Genomic DNA, 17949 nt, shown 5'->3' on the forward strand with positions numbered 1-17949 from the left:
CAGGAGACGCACAGCCTCAGGAACTCATCTAGTCTGTTATCCAAAACACTTCATTTATGTCACACGCTCCTGAGTTCAGAAGACTCAGGTGTGCTACACATTGAACAATTAACCGTAGCATGCAAGTTCCAAATGCCTCCTTTATCACACACTAATGAGCTATTCACATCACCGTCACATCAAGCAACTTCATGCGTTTGTGTTGCACGGCCCCACTCCACAGATTGATTCTGTTTGTTGTGCAACTGCCAGGTGCCTGTGATCAGAATTTTCTTTAGTCACTGAAGTTCAAAATGAGAGGAGTGTTCGGCTGGTCACAGTGTTACACGAAAGCACATGGAAACGCGGAGTGCTTAAAACTCAACAGCATGTTTGTTTGGGTTTGCTAATGCTGCTGTGTTGCTCTTCCCTGGCAAGCCTCTGTGGTCCTGATGCAGGCGTAGTAGCCGTTCAGGATGAGCCATCTGATCGTCTGTTGAGATGCACGCTCTCCTGGCGAACAGCGGGCGAAAGCAGGGCCTCTGCAATGTTGTTTCGAAGGAAACGGGGTACCGCGCGGAATTCTTAATTCGCCTCTCACTCTCTCTCGCTGCCAAGCAGTCTGTTCAAGCTGGTATCCTTGGCGATGGGTCTTTGAGCAGGGCCAGAGCGGTGCCAGACACTGGGGGTTTTGATTGTCCAGGGTCATTACCATGTGAATACATCACAACTTCCAGGTTTCCTGCCAGAGCGGCAGCAAAACAAGGGCCTCCCTGTTCCACAGAGCGAAAGGCGGCTTATAGTGAAGAGGGCTGCCTTTCTCTCTCTCTCTCTCTTTCTCTTTCTCTCTCTCTCTCTATTTTCTCTCACAGTCCTTCTCTCTTTCTGTCTCTCTTCACTCTCCTTATTTGAGCCTATCCCAGAGTTAGATGGCTGCATTAAATCATCAAGCTGTTCTTGTTGTATTTTTTTTTTGTTCCCTGTTACATGCTTTTGAATTTAATCAAATCCTTTGGTGCCTTAGTGTTTTGAAAGTATACTCCATTCACTCATGGAGCTGTGGTGTTTTGTAGGTTGCTATAAAACTTTGTTATGCTGACATTTGAATTGGATTTACAGTGTCCTCTGGTAGGAATTTTTAATTAAACAGTTGTTGACGAAACAGTGGCTCCGGATGATCCATTGATCCATTTTTAATATTGACCCTGACAGCAGACACAGAGATTCACTGCAATTTCAGCCTCCCCAAATGCCTATGAAAGTCTCCACAGGGACCAATTACATTGTTTGCAACAATGACATGCGTCGTGTGTGTGTGTGTGTGTGTGTGTGTGTGTGTGTGTGTTTCGACTCTTACACACCTACCTTGGAGCATTTTGGGATGAGCATCTCTCTACAAGCATCTGTTGACACTTGAATATTAACCTCCTGGTGTGTGTCACTGTTCTCCCTGTCACCTCACTGTCCTCCGTACATGTGTGGAGCCACTGAGGAGCTCTTTAGGGACTCGGCTTCTCCGACTGCAGCCTCCACAAATGCTGTAGAGGATCGAAGAGCAGAGCAGATGAGATGGGCCTAGGATGGTGATGTGACCAGGGCCAATTGTGTCTGCATTTGGCCTCTGTGGTGTGTTGCGAGAGGAATTGCTGGAGATGGCGGCTTCCCACAGTGGAGATCAGCAGGTGTGAGAAGACAAGACTATTTATAACATTCCCTTCTGAATAAGGCAAACAGAGGACTTCGCATAAAAACCACCTTGTTCCGAAGTAGTGTAGGTCTGATGTATTCTCACAGTAAATTAATCTGCTTCACACGGTGATATAGTCAATCTCCCCCTCATCTGAGGAGGGGAGCTGGGTGCCATCAGTCTGTCAGCACGTGAGAGATGCTATTCTCCGTAGTAATGAGTTTTGCACAGTTTTGTGATTTGGCTTGTGTTGACATTTTTTTCAAAAGCTTGGCACCTTGTGGTGTGCGGAATCATTGCACTGGTCCAGCCATGTTTGTGATTAGGCTCTTGCTCATGGTGGTAAATTATCAGAATGATTTTGCCAAGTTAGCTTCTGTTCATGCGTGGCGGACTTTGCTTGTTGCTTTGCCCGCTGCTTGTCAATGAAGTTAAGGCCCAAACCCATTAAAGAACCACCCTGCGCAAAAGCATATAAGAACCACAATAGTACATAGAAGTATTTTTTGCCTGCACAGTTCATCTAGACTAACTGTCTCTGTGTGGTCAGGCACCATGTAGAGACGCCGCGCCTGGCTGAGGCGCTGGAGTGAGTGAACTCTGTGACATTCCTCGTGGCTGGTGCAGTTGCGCAACAGAAGGGCCATGCAGGGTTAGTCGGGGTTAGATGTCCCCGCGTGCATCACCTACAACCCGTGCAATGGCCCGCGCCAGGGGATTTGAGGTCAACAAAGTCATCGTCTCTCCAATCTAATGATGGCCACTAATTTAAACACAATCATCAAGGATGGTGTGGTGTTTCCAGGAAGGCTCTGACCTCTTGCCATGAGGCCTGCAAATCAACCAATCGGATGGAGTTTCCCCATTTTTCCCTTTATTAATCCATTGGATTGATTGGCCACAGGCAGCGGTTGATTGGCCCCGGTGCCGTTGTATGAACAAACTGCTGGATCCCCATTTGCAAACACATGTTGTTAAATATGTAGGCAAAGCTCATTTATGTGCAAATTAACTATACATGAGCTGTATTAAAAGGTATTGTCATTAATGATGAATGGTCTTTGTAGTGTAATCTAGGTTAGGGCCTCAGGGATTTGGTCATGTAAAACAATACACAGATCATTATTCATCATGAAAAGCACCATAGTGGCACCTAACTGTTGTAGGTTCTTGTGTTTTTTCTCCGTCCTCATGGTTGAGGAAGATGTAGATAAAAATATCCAGTCTTGGTTTGCAATAGTTCTTCAATATTCCAAATTACATCCCAAACCAACAATGCACATTTTTCAGTCATTGGTACATCAATGCACATAAATTGGTACTGGAACTGGAACACATAACCAATCAATAAACGTATTTGGCAAGGTCCATCTACACATTAAGAAAGTGACAAAAGACGATAACAAAATTAAACTATTTCTAGAGAACCATACCATGACAATGTGAAGAAATATTTGTTTTGCTGTCCACTGACTTATTATCATCATATACAAAATATACACAGTGATTCTGCTCAATGCAGTAATGTGTGGAGGTCAACAGTGTGGTGGTCAACAATAATTTTAATATCCTTTTTACACAACTGTTGCCCTTTTTTTCACTAATTCGACAGAAAAAAATGATGCTGAAGTGCTCGTTACTGTCCAGCTGGTTACTAACTGCTGGTTATCTCTCTCTCTCTCTCTCTCTCTCTCTCTCTCTCTCTCTCTCTCTCTCTCTCTCTCTCTCTCTCACACACACACACACACACACACAGAGGGAGAAGGAGAGAGCATGAAAAGAGCAGCCATAATACAGCAACACATCTATGAATATTCAGCATGCAACAGAACTGTGTACTACTTCCCCCTTTTTGCTGCAATTAGCCCACAGGGTCCAGGGGGTTTGACTCTAGTGAGCGTTTGATGAAACACTCTAAACACTGTACTGTACTGTGAGCTGCTTGCTCGTTAAAAGCGTGCATTTTTCTTTGTAAATAAATGAATCCTCTTCTCAGATGTGAAACAAAAGGCATGAGGCCTGTAGGTCAGGTCCTGGTTGGGAGTGTTGTGCATTTTGGTGAGCAAAATAAATGACTTGATGACTAATTGTAGAATGAAGTCAACAGCAGCTTTGAAACGGCTAACACAGGCAAAGAAAACAAATCATTTAGTCAGGCGAGTGTCCATTTTTGTTTAATTTCATCAGTTCAGGTTTTTTTTGTGTCGTCTGTCTGCTGCAGTCTCCATGGTAACAGACGAGCTTGCTGGCGGTGCCCATTGTTTGCTCACCTAACAGGTTAGAATTCACACCAAGATGTCAGAGAGGTTGGATTTCAATGTAAACGGGAAGCAATCGGAACACCTCTTGATGGATGTGTATGTGTTTATATCTCAGTTTATTTTCTTGTGTCTGCACAGTTGCACTGCAACGAAGGACATTCCAGTTGATTTGTTGACAGCATGTTCTTTTGAGGGAGATGATTGTAAATTACAGGAAAATTAAAATAGCACGCTCTTTTTGTTTTGTGTGTTAAATATCTCTTTGACGCCCGCACAGAGACTTTGTCAGGATTTAAGCCATCTCCAACGGCAAATGCGCTTCAAAACAATTTTCTTGATGCACAGTTCTCTCTCTCCCAGCTTGACGTCTGATGAAATGATTGCACATCCAATCTGAAATAAAGCCACTTGAAGCCTTTCAAAGTGCCCCCATTGAAATCCATTTTGATAGGCAGAGATTGTTCCTAACGCAAGGCTGGTGAAAAGTAGTCACCTTCACATTTAGTGCCTTAGTCATGCGGAAAATAGATTATCATCATACTGTCAGTCTTTTCAAGTTTTCCCCCCCACTTTTGAATGATTAAGCTTTCTTCTTTGCGTGCTGCAGTTTCTTTTAAATGTTCATTACAATATGGAAGATTGAGTGTTGATGTTTTCATGTTCTGTTGTATACATAAAAAATACATAGACATTGTAATTTACCGGTACACTGGTTTAGCTGGATTGTCAGTTGTGGCATGATAGGTTTGGAAATACGTATTACCACTTCTGGGTTCACATATAGTTGTGTTGAGGGAGGGACAGTATTAGGGTGGGGGAAAAGGAGTGAAAGTCTTCTCCCTTTTTTCCTCTCGTCAAAAACATTTTTAAACCAAACATGGCCCATCAGATTAGATTGGGAAAAGATGGAGAAATAAAGTTTGTACTGTAGTATATGTGTGAGAGGGAGACTGAAATCTTCTGGTTGATTATGGACTGACACAGCACAGAGCGCATTAGTATGCTCAGCCTATTTCAATGTGGAACTCAGCAGTATGCATACAGTTACTCAGCAGGTATGCCATATTGTCGGAAATAATGAGACTAATTAATCTTTAATGTAATTGGCCAATCATACGCAGTAAAGTAGAAGCCCATTAGTCTGGTAAATCTCCAGAAGGTGTGAAGAAGAGCTCCTTTAAGCGGGCTTGCGGCTATTTATACAACCTGAAATGACGTCTTCTGGTCCGATTGTATAGGGTTCATCTCCTCCTCTATGAAATTACAGGCCTTGTCATGGGTTCTGCAGCTGGATGGATCCGGCTCTATTTAGTTTCCCGTGTTTCAATGAGAAAGTGCATGAAGTATTCATGATTTCTAGGGACTGGTGGCATGTTCATACCACACATTGACTCGGGAATGGAACTGCCACCTGCACACGAGTGCAGAACACGGCATGGCTTGACAGCCAGGCCTAGACCAACAAATGAGCACCAGAAGCACACATAATCATACTTCTTAATGTTAAGCGCGCATGAATATTGCATAGACCTTCGGGTGCTCCTTTACATAACGTGGCAATAGATTTGACTGCCCCATCTGCTTATACAGTAGATCTGTTAGGACACATTCAGTCGCTTTCAGTCCCCTCCAGCTGACAGCCTTTCCCATTGTATTGGCATGCAGTAGAAAATCATCAATAGTGAAATTGAGTTGCATGATCTGACGCACTAATTCGTTTGGTGGGTGATGATGCTGTTGATGGTGCGTGGTGTGAGGCTGGGACTGAGGGACTGAGGTGGCAGTGGTGGTGGTGGTGGCGATCTATAGCTTTATAATTACTTCATGTTCCGTGCAGGGGAAGCGTTTTAATTAGGGTTCTGACAATGTGTGGAAAATCTATCAGGGCCTGGACTGGGGCCATGCACCTTGCACATAATCGTTTTTTCACCTTACGAAGAGTCAAGTTGCATTTTTATACTTTTGACAAAAAACCTCATGCTTAACAAAACAAAACAGTAAGTATGATGTACGTAGGTGAGGAATCGAGCACATTTTTAACTAGCCTTCACAGTGTCTGTAATTTCTTGACACGTTGTATTTTTACACCGCAGTATTTGTTATGTGGTGTAAAATATAAATGCATTTAACTTGAATCTATTATGTCATCTGACAGCAGAATACTACAAAGCCCTTAATGTATGGATTTACGCTGCATTGCGTGCAAAGAGTTTTATGCTCAGTAATCTGATACGCTTGTGTCATCTATGATACTTAGATATGTCCTCGAAAACATGCGCATGCACTGGACACTGTGTAATTCCATTAAGATGTCAAGATACAAATCCCTATTAACAGTCTAGATCATCTGAATAATTGATTTTTATACATGTGATTTATTCATGCAGTGTCTTCTATGAACTCAGCTTAATTTGCCATGTGGTTCATTTTAAGCATTAAGTGATGTTATGGTGCACAGCTCTGGAAATTCTCTGAGAGGATTGAAGTACTTACTGACCTTATCTGAGTTTCAGGACAACTACCACATCTCTGAAAAGGTAGGGTGACATCTTTACATAGACCGTATATGAAGTTGTACCACCACTTCATATTTAATTTCAAGTCATGTCTCGAGTTTGGGTCTGGCAGGTTTGTCAGAGAAGGGATAGGAAACATCAGTCTGAACCCTCCAGTCTCTAATGCGGCTCGGGATGAACACTTATCTGAATCCTCTGCTCTCTTCTGCTGCTTGAGATGAACATATATCTGAAGTCACCTACACCCTAAAGCCATGTTTAAACACTATGAGTGCCCTGTTGGCGCGGCGATGAACTGGGCCTGGTCAGTGATGCTGCCCTTAGGGTTTCCCCCTTTGGAAAAAAAACAGCAGCAAAAAAAAAATTCTGTTGGAGCGTCATCTTGAGAAGACTGAAATAGTAATAATAACAACAATAAACAAGCCTGTATTTACAGACCCAGAAGCACAGTGTTTGATTTAAGCACTATTCCTGCGTTTATGGGCATTTCAAGCAGATGGAGTCTTGTTGCGATTTACGTCCCTGGCCTCCCTCAGAGAATCGCGGGAGTATTTTAGGCCAGAATAATCCCTACCATCTGCTGTCTCCTGTAGTACGCTTTAGCACTCTCTCTCCCTCTTTCTCTCTCTCTCTCTCTCTCTGTCTCGCTCTGCTATCTCTCTCTCTCTCTCTCTCTTTCCCTCTCTTGCTCCCTGTCCAAAGTGAAGCTACAAGCCCTCGTTTTCCCATGATGCAACTGCACTCTGGTGAATGTAATCTAGTTGTTGCCTGTAGCCTATAGATTTCCTCACCAGTGCCCTCAGGGCCAACAAGTTGTGTGTGTGCATCCAGGGTGTGTGTGTGTGTGTGTGTGTGTGTGTGTGTGTGTGTGTGTGTGTGTGTGTGTGTGTGTGTGTGTGTGTGTGTGTGTGTGTGTGTGTGTGTGTGTGTGTGTGTGTGTGTGTGTGTGTGTGTGTGTGTGTGTGTGTGTGTGTGTGTGTGTGTGTGTGTGTGTGTGTGTGTGTGTGTGTGTGTGTGTGTGTGTGTGTGTGTAGGGAACCTAAGAGGAATATTTTCTTTAAGGATTTATCAATATCTCTTTATCCAATGTATTGACAGAGTCTCCAGTGTGTAACTACAAATTAGATGCTGTGTTTATTGATATTTTAAATGTAAGCCCTGGATCTCAAAGCCATCAATTCTTACTCCCTGGTTGCTAGTGGTAGGAGCACACGGCCAAATCCCCCACCCCAGTCAAGATGGCAGACTATTTGTCGTTTAGGTGAAATATTTGCCTACATGTGTCAGATACCCTTTTTGTCATTGTTTCACCCCACTCACACAGACACTCACATAGACACAGACACCCACCCAAGTGGAGGAACAGTTTTCCTTCTCCTTTTATAATTCGGATTATGTTTTTTTTATCTTTTTATTATTTTATCTGATAAACTGAGATGGATTATTTGTCCCCCTCTTATTCCCCTTGCCCCTCCCAGTTAAAAGGCCTTTGCCATGGCTGTTCCTTATTAACCCCTGTGCAATTTGATTATGGGATTACTGCAATCAGCATATTCATGTGGGTCATTGAAAATATACCTAATTGAATTCGGACAGGCTGATTTGGTGTAATCTGCTTAAAATGGGCTTAATAAGATTCATATTTGGTGCGTTGTTTTTTTCAGGGTCAGGGTGGGAATAGCAATGCAGCTTTTAAAGATGAATTAAATGTATAAATAAGGCCATTGGAAAATTGAGGGCAAAACAGCACGTATGCTTGAATCATGCATATAGTATTTACGTAATTTTTTGAATTGAATGTTTTTATCCTTGACTAAAGAACTCGTCTCCTCTACTCATGTCTCTATGGACTCCGTACCACACTACCATAACATAACATAACAGGACATAACATAACATATGTAACAATCCCAGACTGGGACCAGCTCTGATTTAGAGACTGCTGAAACGTCTCACACTCATTAGAACAATCAATGCAACTTCATTATAATGATTAATTATGGAGTTTGCCAGTGTGAGCTGTCAGAGCAGGTAGAAGAAATCGCAGCAGTCTAAGAAACAAAGGTCAAGGAGCAACCTGGTGAAAAAACACGTTATGGTTCACAATTTAAAAGAAGACTACTTGTTCTATTTGTACCCCCGAGATTTTGAAAGGTATTTCATGCATGATTCATTACATCACATCAGACACAAGAAAGCCCTCCCAAACCTCTGAAATATTTTCCTCAACAACACCAAGCCCGAGCAAACAGTAAAAAAAATACCCACATAAATGCATGGACATGCAGCTATGCGGACATCTCCTCTCATTTGGGAGAGCCAGCGTGCGGAGCGTGGTCTCCCCACCCCTTCCCCCACCCTTCCCATTGCGCTCCAGTAATGGCTCCACCTGCCCCGGGCGCACTAGCATCAGCAGCAGAGCTCCAGGGCGATTAGTGGCGGGCGGTTAATTTAGACCTTGCCGCGTCAGAGTAATAGGATCTGTAAACAAACTGCCTCTTGACCCTTCCCCCACCCCACCTCCACGACACCTCCTGTGCCTCCTCCCCCGCCCCCTTGACACGTCTCTGGGGTGCGTCCTTTGCGTGAGGGTGCTTGAAAGGGGTCGGATGGGTGGGTTGTTGTTGGAATTGAGCGAGGGGGTGCAGCTGTTTGGTCGCGTCTGTCTCTGGTGAAGAGAGTCTGGGCTCCTGAACGGTGTGGCGGCTCCTTTGGGTGGAGCACTCGGCAGATCAGGTTCAGACAGGCCTCCTGTCTTCAGACGCCAGGCCTGAGTTTTATGTCCTGGTTCTTAGCTGCACGCTTGAGCAGCTCGTCTGAGGTCAGGCGAGAGCATCAACGTCGGTGCCGTTGAAGCTTAGCTCTGATTCTGGGTCAGTAAGGGATGGCTCTTGACATGGCAGAGGACTTGGAGGACACCTCACTACTACTACTACTACTACTATGATGCTATTGGCCTAAATGCCCTGTTTGGATTGAACACACGCCACTGCTGCAGTCTGCATTACAGCTGTAGTCTGTGACCGCTTTGTGCAATAGTAAATACCGGAATTAAAGAAAGGATAAAAATATATATATATATATATATATATAAATAAAAATAAAATAAATGTTAATTTATTGTCAAACATTGCGTTGATTACGTATATGATATGAAGATTACAGGCCATGCTACTGTGGTCACTGACCTCATCTGTAGCAGACTGTAGATGCCGATGATTGCTTTGCTGTTTCTCTGTTTCCTCTTGCACATGCCATGTTGTTGATGTCTTAAGTTGCTTAGTAGCCATAATATTTGCCTTGTTTGTGAGTCGTGGACGATGAAGGCACTGACTGAGTGGGTAAAATGTCACGTAAGTGGAGAGTTTAGAGAATGGCAAAGCAGATAATTGTGGACAGGAGCTTGGTGTGATCGTCAGAGGTTGCATATCTCTCTGGAATATGAGCCCCATTGGGATAAATGATGGGCTACAATTTGACCAAAACTATGTGTGCAAAGCAGTAATTGGGCAATCTGTTTTCTAAGAATGATTAGGGAGGTAGGGTGGCATGGAAAGAAAAATGAATTATGCATATTCTTTGCACAGCAGCAGGAGAGAGTAATAAACATTTGCCTCTCTCATTTTCTCTCAACTAAAATATTCAACTAAAGAGCAGACCAATATATCATTCTCTGTCCACTGACTGCTCCTGACAGCTTGAAGAATGTTTTCTTCGATTATTTGGTGTTTCTTGTGTTCTCCGTTTACTGCAGTTTAATTGGAGCCGCGCCACATGGTCTGATCAGAAACCAGAATCCATGGTGGGCCTTCTTTCAGGTTTTTTTTGCTCATGTCAGAAACTTCTGCAGTCATGTATCTGGAAGCGATTAGTCAGCAAGGGAGTTAATGTTACATAAAGGCATCGCATTCTGAGGGTAAAGGCTACTGGGCATGTTTTATTTACACTACATGCATTATTCAACAGATATTTCTAGATGGAGGGCCTATCTGTGAAGCTTTGAGAAGTCACAATTCCTCTCTCTTTCTCTGTCTCTCTCTCTGTCTCTCTCTCTATCTCATTTTTTCTCTTTCTCCATCTATACCTCTGTCTGTCTCAGTCTGTGTTTGTCTGCCATCTTTCTTTTTTTCTTATTATATTTCTTCTTTGTTTCTCCTCAGCCCCCCATCACAATGCACCATTTCTGTCCCTCGGTTACATGTAATAGTGTGATCCATCAGTACCCAGAAGGAAAATAGAAATCTAGTCATTCTTAGCTCTGTTATCTACCAGGTGCAAACACTTCAAGCCCCCCCCCCCTCATCTCTCTCTTTTCTCTGTATCTTTTTTCCCTCTTTCTCTTCAGCCCAGATTAACCAGCTCCTCTAAAAACCTTGCTCGCCCTCACTTTTGCCCCCCCACCCACCTCCTTCTCTTGATCCTCCTCCCACTCCTTACATGCCCTGCTCTCCCCCTCCCTTTTTGCCATCTAGGCCTTGCATCTTTTCCCAGCCGTGCGTGTTTCTCTCCCGCTGTCTCTTTCAACTGCTCTCAGCGTTTCTTTTTGGTTCACAAAGGCACACTGAGTGATCACAAGGCAAGCCTCTGTCGAGGAAAAAAAAAAAGTTTGAGGAGGTTTGGGAAATTACCATCCTATCTTTCTTCCCAGAAAAGTTTATTTATTAATTTCTTGGGGGATTTATTCTGAGGGGAACAATGATTGGTCTCTCAGTGTGTTCTGATGGCCAACACAGTTGGGTCTAAAGGGGTTTCGCATCTGATGATGTTTTAACTGGCTACAAGCCGCCTTGGTGGATCTAAAGTGGCCTACATTTAACATGAAGCTGTGATGATTGTTCACACACAAGTTGATCTCAGACCATTACGATGTCTTGGTCAAAAGGTACTGATGTGATTTAAAGTTGTATTTTATTAATTGACTTGTAATGTTTTATTAAGAGACTGCTGTCTGTGGTGACAAGCTGTTTTTTTTTTGTTGTGATTTTTATGTATGTCCCACATAGTTTGGCCAAAAATATCCTCAAGAACAGAAAGCTTGTTTTCTGTGCTTGTTTGGACAATACAAAGCCTTTGGGATTCGTTACCTCCATGCCTTTTTTCTGCTCGCCCTGATTCTGACGCGGCTGAATCTAGCGTCTTACTCATTTACATGAGTTTGTTTCGCTCATGGTGAGGCTTGGCGCTTTTCATTTTCTCTCATCTGACAGCTGAATTGTGACAGATTACCCGGCAAGGCTCCTCATTCATCCTGTTCTATCCATGTCTGTCTTGGGGCATTGATTAAACCCAGATTATCGATGGGAATACAGAAGTGTTTTGTCGCTCCCCCAAACAAAAGGCAAAACCCAGTTGTTTCTGGCTTTGGTTTTATTTTCTCTACCCATTGCGAGCTGTCCTAGGAGAGCAGATTGACGTAGCACGGCCTGGGTCCATTATTTAGTGGCAGTGGTGTCTGTAGCATCACTGATGGTTGTGCTATACATTGGCGTTCAGTCCCCCAGAGGACAATTGCTGCCACTGAGAGTATCAGGCGTCATTGTAATTAGTCTGACTGATTACTGTGCAGTTATGATGTCACATTTAGTAATAGAGGGTGTGCTCTATAAATAAACAAACAAACAAGCATACAAATAAATGAACAAATCAGGGGTTTATTTTTATAAACAATGGTGTGCAGGCTTGAGGATTCAGGGCCAGCATGCGGTCTGTTTCTTAGCAGTCGGTTTGCTTCATGAAGGAAAAGAACATGGTTCATCTCCCACTTCCCGCAGCCCTGTGATTAACCCGCTTCATGCTGATAGCCGGTGAGAAATATTGGCATTTTGAACCAAGGCGTTCCATGTTGTATCGATCCACTTGAGTGCTGAAATTCTCATAATCGTGGATTTGCCCTCCAGACCTTGCATTGTGCAGCTACAGAAGGATCTGCATGTTAAGAGACGAAGAAACTCATTCAGTCTCGTTTCTATTCTTTCTTTCATGGTTACCTGTATCTTCTGCCCAGCTGATTCCTGTGTGTCTTGCAGAGAGGGTTTAAGGACCTCAGGACCCCAAAAAGCTAGCATTTTCCACATCATTAGCCAGCCATATACGCAGGTTCCTCATCGTCCGGGGAGCTAACTGACCTCATTGATCCAAACCAGAGCTCTTTTCATCCTTGCAGGCTCAGCTCACATGCTTATGTTAAAAGTGCACCGGCGGACACACCATGATGTGCCATACATCACCGTCAATCAGCGTGTTAAAAAAGGAAACGTAGCGATGGCTACCTAATTTGCAGCCTTCTCCCTCTTTGGGACTTGCGTCTGCCGAGGACCTCGACAGCCATCAACATGACGCTGTCTTGCCATGAGATTTATTCCTTCCTGAAAGGGGGCGGTGAGGGTGGCAGTGGAGTGGTGATGGTGGGGGGTGGGGGGGGGGGGGGGTATTATTGTAAAAATATGGATTAGGAGGAGATGTGGAAAGCATGGGTAATCCCTGCAGTATAATATAAGGCCTCTCACAGGAAATAGTCACACAAGTCAACAAACTGGATAAGTCAATCATTTCAGCCCTTTACAAATTTGTTTCCAGATGTGAATAAGTACATGTGTGACATCTGGCATCATTGCCTGACTCATAAAGGTCATATATATATATATATATATATATAAAAGCCTTTTCCCTCTCACCCTCCCTCCATCACCTATGGAGTGCCAGTGCCCAGTTCATGCTTCAAGTTAGTGATTTGGCTTCTGTGTCTCTTAAACCAACAGGACTGATATTTGAACCATACTGGAGGAGATGAATATCACTCAAGGTTTTCTTTGGATGGAAAACCTTTTCTACTCAAATGTAGTCCAATGCATTTGGTTAAACCTCCAGTGACAATGACTCATCATGTCAACGGAACCAACCTTTGGTAAAAGTAATCCTAGCTATTAAAAATTGTTCAGCACTTGTAGAAGTCATTTATGGGGCATCACTTTGCGACAAATGTATTTTCTGATTCGATACTTAGAAATGACTGTCACACATTTAATGGCGTTTTGGGATAGACCCGGACAGATTCCTGCTAAGTAGCAAAACCAGATCTGCATTGTATAAAGCATGCCCATAAACATGCCCTGTATGTTTATTTATTAATGCGCAGGCTTAAAGTTATTCTCTTTCGTGCTTCGGTGGGGGATATCTGCCCACATCCATTTCTATGTATTCGTATTCTCTGAGGATAATACTAGAGGCTGAGGCCTAACGTGAAATGGAGAAACACTCCCCCAGGGAGGTAATTGATGTTATCACATGCATTTTCATCGAGGCGAGGTACGCTATGCCACCTACTTCTAAAACTTGGTCATGAATATATTTTATCAAATTGGATATTTTTTTCTTTTGTTCCTCTGTACTTTTTGTTGCCGGAAGCAAGGATTAAGCGTAGGATGTATTGTGTGCACGGAGGTTCGATAGGTTGAGAGACAAATTGAAAGGCAGAAACTATTTATTTCTCTGCTCTGAAGAGAGTAAGCCCTGTTACCCTCTGACATTCCTTTTAATTTGATTCATTATGGCTTGCAAGCTCATGAAGCAAAGGAATTTGCGCCAGTTGGGCAGGATGTTTTCCTGGTTAGCCGTCTATGTCTACAACACCGCCTTACCAACTCTATCTTTCGAATATAATTATTTATTTAACATTTATTTGGTATTGCACCAGACTGTGAGCTCCGATAGCTGGTTGCATGCATAGCAGAGCGCACCCATTCGTGTAAGCAGCATTAAAACATTTTGGAAACAAGTCTCTGTTGATTCGTTTCCTGCATTTATTTTCCCTAAGAGGGGGGATGTCTATAACTAAGTATTATGAGAAGTAGGACAGCCGTAATCTGAGATTTGAAGTTGGACTTGCACATTTTTATTTTCAGCATTTTGCTCGACTGCCTGGGTACAAATAGATGCCGACATGTCTGTAGAATGCTGCGTCAAATGCTGCGCTTTGGAGAAAAAAAAACGGTCATAAGAGGTCAGGACCATAATCTAAGTCAGTATTTCCAGAATCAAATCTGGAAGCGCTGTTGAGACCGGCAGCCGGATTATTTTTTTCTGTGAGCTCTGGGTCTAAACAAATAAATACAATAAGTATACATGACCGATAAATACATCTGAAGATTAAAATAGGTGGACGATGCGGTGTTGTGAAATATTCATATCTCTCAGAATGGCCACAGGTGTTTGCGAATCTATTTCCACCCGTCTCGGATTTGTTCACCATGATCCTGTAGCCGTGCGGTGTAGGCCTGTGGCCCCGGAGAGCCCTTGAAGGTGACTCCTCCGCCTCGGCAAACAGCCGCCACTTTAAGTTGGTGTTTATAACATATGTAAATAGAAACAAGTCTCCTGCTGTAGCAGTTTAATTGTGGAGGGGTGGGGCTAGCTGTCTGGTTTTGCATGACTTGAGGTCGACTTGAAGGTTTCTCTGAAATAAACTGTCTGCATACTGTCTGTCTGCCATCATGAGTGCAATGCTGTTTATGTTAACAGAACGGTAAAGGTGACAACAGATGGGGAAAGGCTATCTGCTGGTTCAAAAGGGGGTTGTTAACGTTCAAAGAATTGCCATGGCATTTTTGGAAATTCAAGCAGTCACTTAATGTGGGTCCCTTCATGTTCTTTGATGTTGCCTCACTGGAAGCAGTACTAGGTAATACTTATTTTTTTAGCGTTTTGAAACAAAAATGACCCACTCTATTTACCATTATTTTTGCAAATCTGTCATGAAGACATTCAGAGTAAATATTTAACTCTGTTCCACAGGCATTTGAAGCTCTCATTGCTACAAAAATGAGCACCACATAATACAGTAATCAGAAGTGTTTAAAGTGTTCTATGCCTGTGTGTGGTCGTACATCATGCCACCCGCACACGCATTGTGACATTCATAACGCAACAGCTCAAGCTAATTGCATTCCATGCAATCACATGCCCCTCTTGTCGATGCATAGGTCTTTGATCAAGTGAAAGCAGAAACACACATGTAGCATGACATTCATCGTCAAGTGGCTTTTGTCATGTGACCTTGGTGAACAAAAGCGCGGCCTCCGAGAGCCGGCACTCGAGAGTGGGAATCAGACTCCGATTGAGTGGTGCTCACTCTCGTTGAGCAAGAGTAGTGCATCCCCCATGCAACGCAGAAGGTAATGTAGTCCTGGACTTGATGGATTCCAATTCTCGGGCAGAGAATCCTAACAAAGCTTGCGCTGTCCCGGTAGGGTGGTTACAGTCCCCACCAAAAAAGGAATGAATAACGTAAAAGCCAAATGACATTGTCGCTCTGCAAGGTTCACTTCTAAGTGTACAGTGTGACAGGGTTCCTCATTATGAAGGGATAAGGGGAACTCTACTGCGAGCTGCCCGACCGTAGAGTGCACTGCCTGGGGCTCAGGGCACACACACACTCTCTCACTGTCTGTCTGTCTCTCTCTCTCTCTCTCTCTCACTGCCTCACTCTTTCTCTCTCACACTGCCTCTCTCTCTCTCTCACTCTCTCTCTCTCTCTCTCTCACTCTCTCTCTCTTTCTCCTGCCTGTGCCATGGAGCCATCCTCCAGTGGTCATGCTCACCACTAGTTACTTCCAGCATTGCTGCTCTACCCACTGCCCTGTGCTATAGGTGAGGGAAACCCAGGGACTGTGCTTTTACAATCAGGAGATGACGAATGTGTATGGGACTTATGGGCCTATATGTGCTGTACATGTACAAACCCAGCTAGCAGCTAAGGAGGTGACAGGTCAAAGCCCACTAATGGGAACATTGGTGTTAGTATTGACAGGCAGGGGAAAAATAGCATTAATGACAGATGATTCAGAACGCTGGTGACCTATTTCTCTGAAGCATTTTTTATTGTATTGTTCACATTGATTAGATAATACATTTTTCATAATGAGTTAAATGTATTCAGCATGCTAAATATTTTGCCATTTTTGCAGAGGCCTCTGAAGATATGACAAATTACTGAACTTTCACAATGTTCCAACTTTGTGCTTAGTTGTACGTCTCTTGTAACTTTTCAAAGTGGCATAATTATTTCTCTGCTTATTTAGGCACGGCATTTGACTCCCTGGTGGTTTTGTATGTCTTCTCGGAGGCGTCCTGGCCGCATTGGTCTAGTCTTTGGATGGGATGACTGATGCATTTGCAGGGGAGGAACAGATGGCGGGAAAGGGCAAATCATTCTGTCCGCCGAAAGGGAGGTGAAAACATGGCCTGCCATTTGGAAGCCGAAAGAGAAAAGAGAGAGGGAATGAAAAGAGTGTGACAGAAGAATGTAGTTTCTCTGTCTCTCTCTCACTGTGTGTGTGTGTGCGTGTGTGTGTGTGCGCGCGCGTGTGTGTGTGTGTGTGTGTGTGTGTGTGTCACTCAGACTCCGCCAGGGCGCTACACCATAATCGTCTCCCTCGCCGCAAGCGTTAAGCCTGTTTCTTCTGCATGGTTTGAGGTGCTTGTCCCCCTAGCTTTCTGGATGCTTGTTCGTGAGGCGTCCGCTGTGGTTGCTAAACTTGTGCGCCAGTGACTTTTGGTGGCTTTGTGAGGGCCCCCCTGACAAGAGTTCTTCATTACTAATGAACATGACAAAGTCGTTTGTGGGTTGAAGGGATATAGTCTCTGAAGTGAACCAGGCCTGTATGTGGTCGGTTTCTCCTCAATTGATTACACAATTGAATTAGATGCAAACACTGTTTGCATGTGTGTTCACTGGGAAGCAAGTGATCATCATTCTCTTGCATGTGATTTGGCATATAGTGGAGTGGAGGGGAACTGTTATCATCAGCTATCACAAATTCTCTACAGTCATGTTATGCTGAATAGGAAGAGAAAGCTGGCGTCATATAGCACATTGTAAAGTTATTATTTTTTTTATGTCTTTTTTAAATAGATCACACTACTGAGATGAATTATATTTTTAAATGCAAGTATTGGCCAGTCATAAGAACCTAATTTTGTACTGTAGAGTTGTTCTAAATCTCTTGCACACACAAAGGGCTGCCATTATTTACCTTTAATGTAGCATTCAAATTGAACTCATATTTCCTAGAAGTGTTCTCCCGAGGCTATTAAAAAAACACTCACACACACACTGCTGAAATTGAAAGTTAGCACTTAAGCTCCAAGTTGTCATCACTTCACCCTCTCCCTCAGCTTCTCCACACCAGCCAGATGCTTCGACTATTTGTAGATCTGTTCTCGTCAGGCCTCCAAATCCCATCCGTGCCCAGAAATGAATTCAGCAATGAGCAGCTCCAACTCGACTGCAAGGTGCACATAGTTTTTGTGAGGCTCAGAAATTAGAACAGAATAGAATGAGGCACAGGATACAGGACGCTGCAACTCGATATGTGCCTAAACTCAACACGGCTTTAGTCTGGGACTGTATGTTTCTTAGGAAAATCACAAGGGTCTAGAGAGAAAGAGAGAGAAATAATAATTAATTGCCAAGTGTTCCATTGTGGTGCCTGGGATGTACTTCAAAGAC

At 43.5% G+C, this 17949-nt stretch overlaps 1 protein-coding gene across 2 annotated transcripts in view; it reads left to right on the forward strand.

Moving 5' to 3' along the window:
* Positions 1-17949, forward strand: part of igsf11 (immunoglobulin superfamily member 11) — a 58381-nt gene that overhangs the window by 9076 nt on the left and 31356 nt on the right. The window contains exon 1 of one of the 2 annotated variants that reach the window (XM_080844655.1): positions 9132-9179. The exons of the other annotated variant lie outside the window; for it this stretch is intronic. The gene's annotated coding sequence lies outside the window, so the exon portion shown is untranslated. Of the gene's footprint in view, positions 1-9131; positions 9180-17949 lie in introns of those variants that run through there. 2 annotated transcript variants of the gene reach the window in all.

Source organism: Sprattus sprattus (genome assembly GCF_963457725.1).
Source record: "Sprattus sprattus genome assembly, chromosome: 9".
In the NCBI taxonomy this organism is placed as follows: domain Eukaryota; kingdom Metazoa; phylum Chordata; class Actinopteri; order Clupeiformes; family Clupeidae; genus Sprattus; species Sprattus sprattus.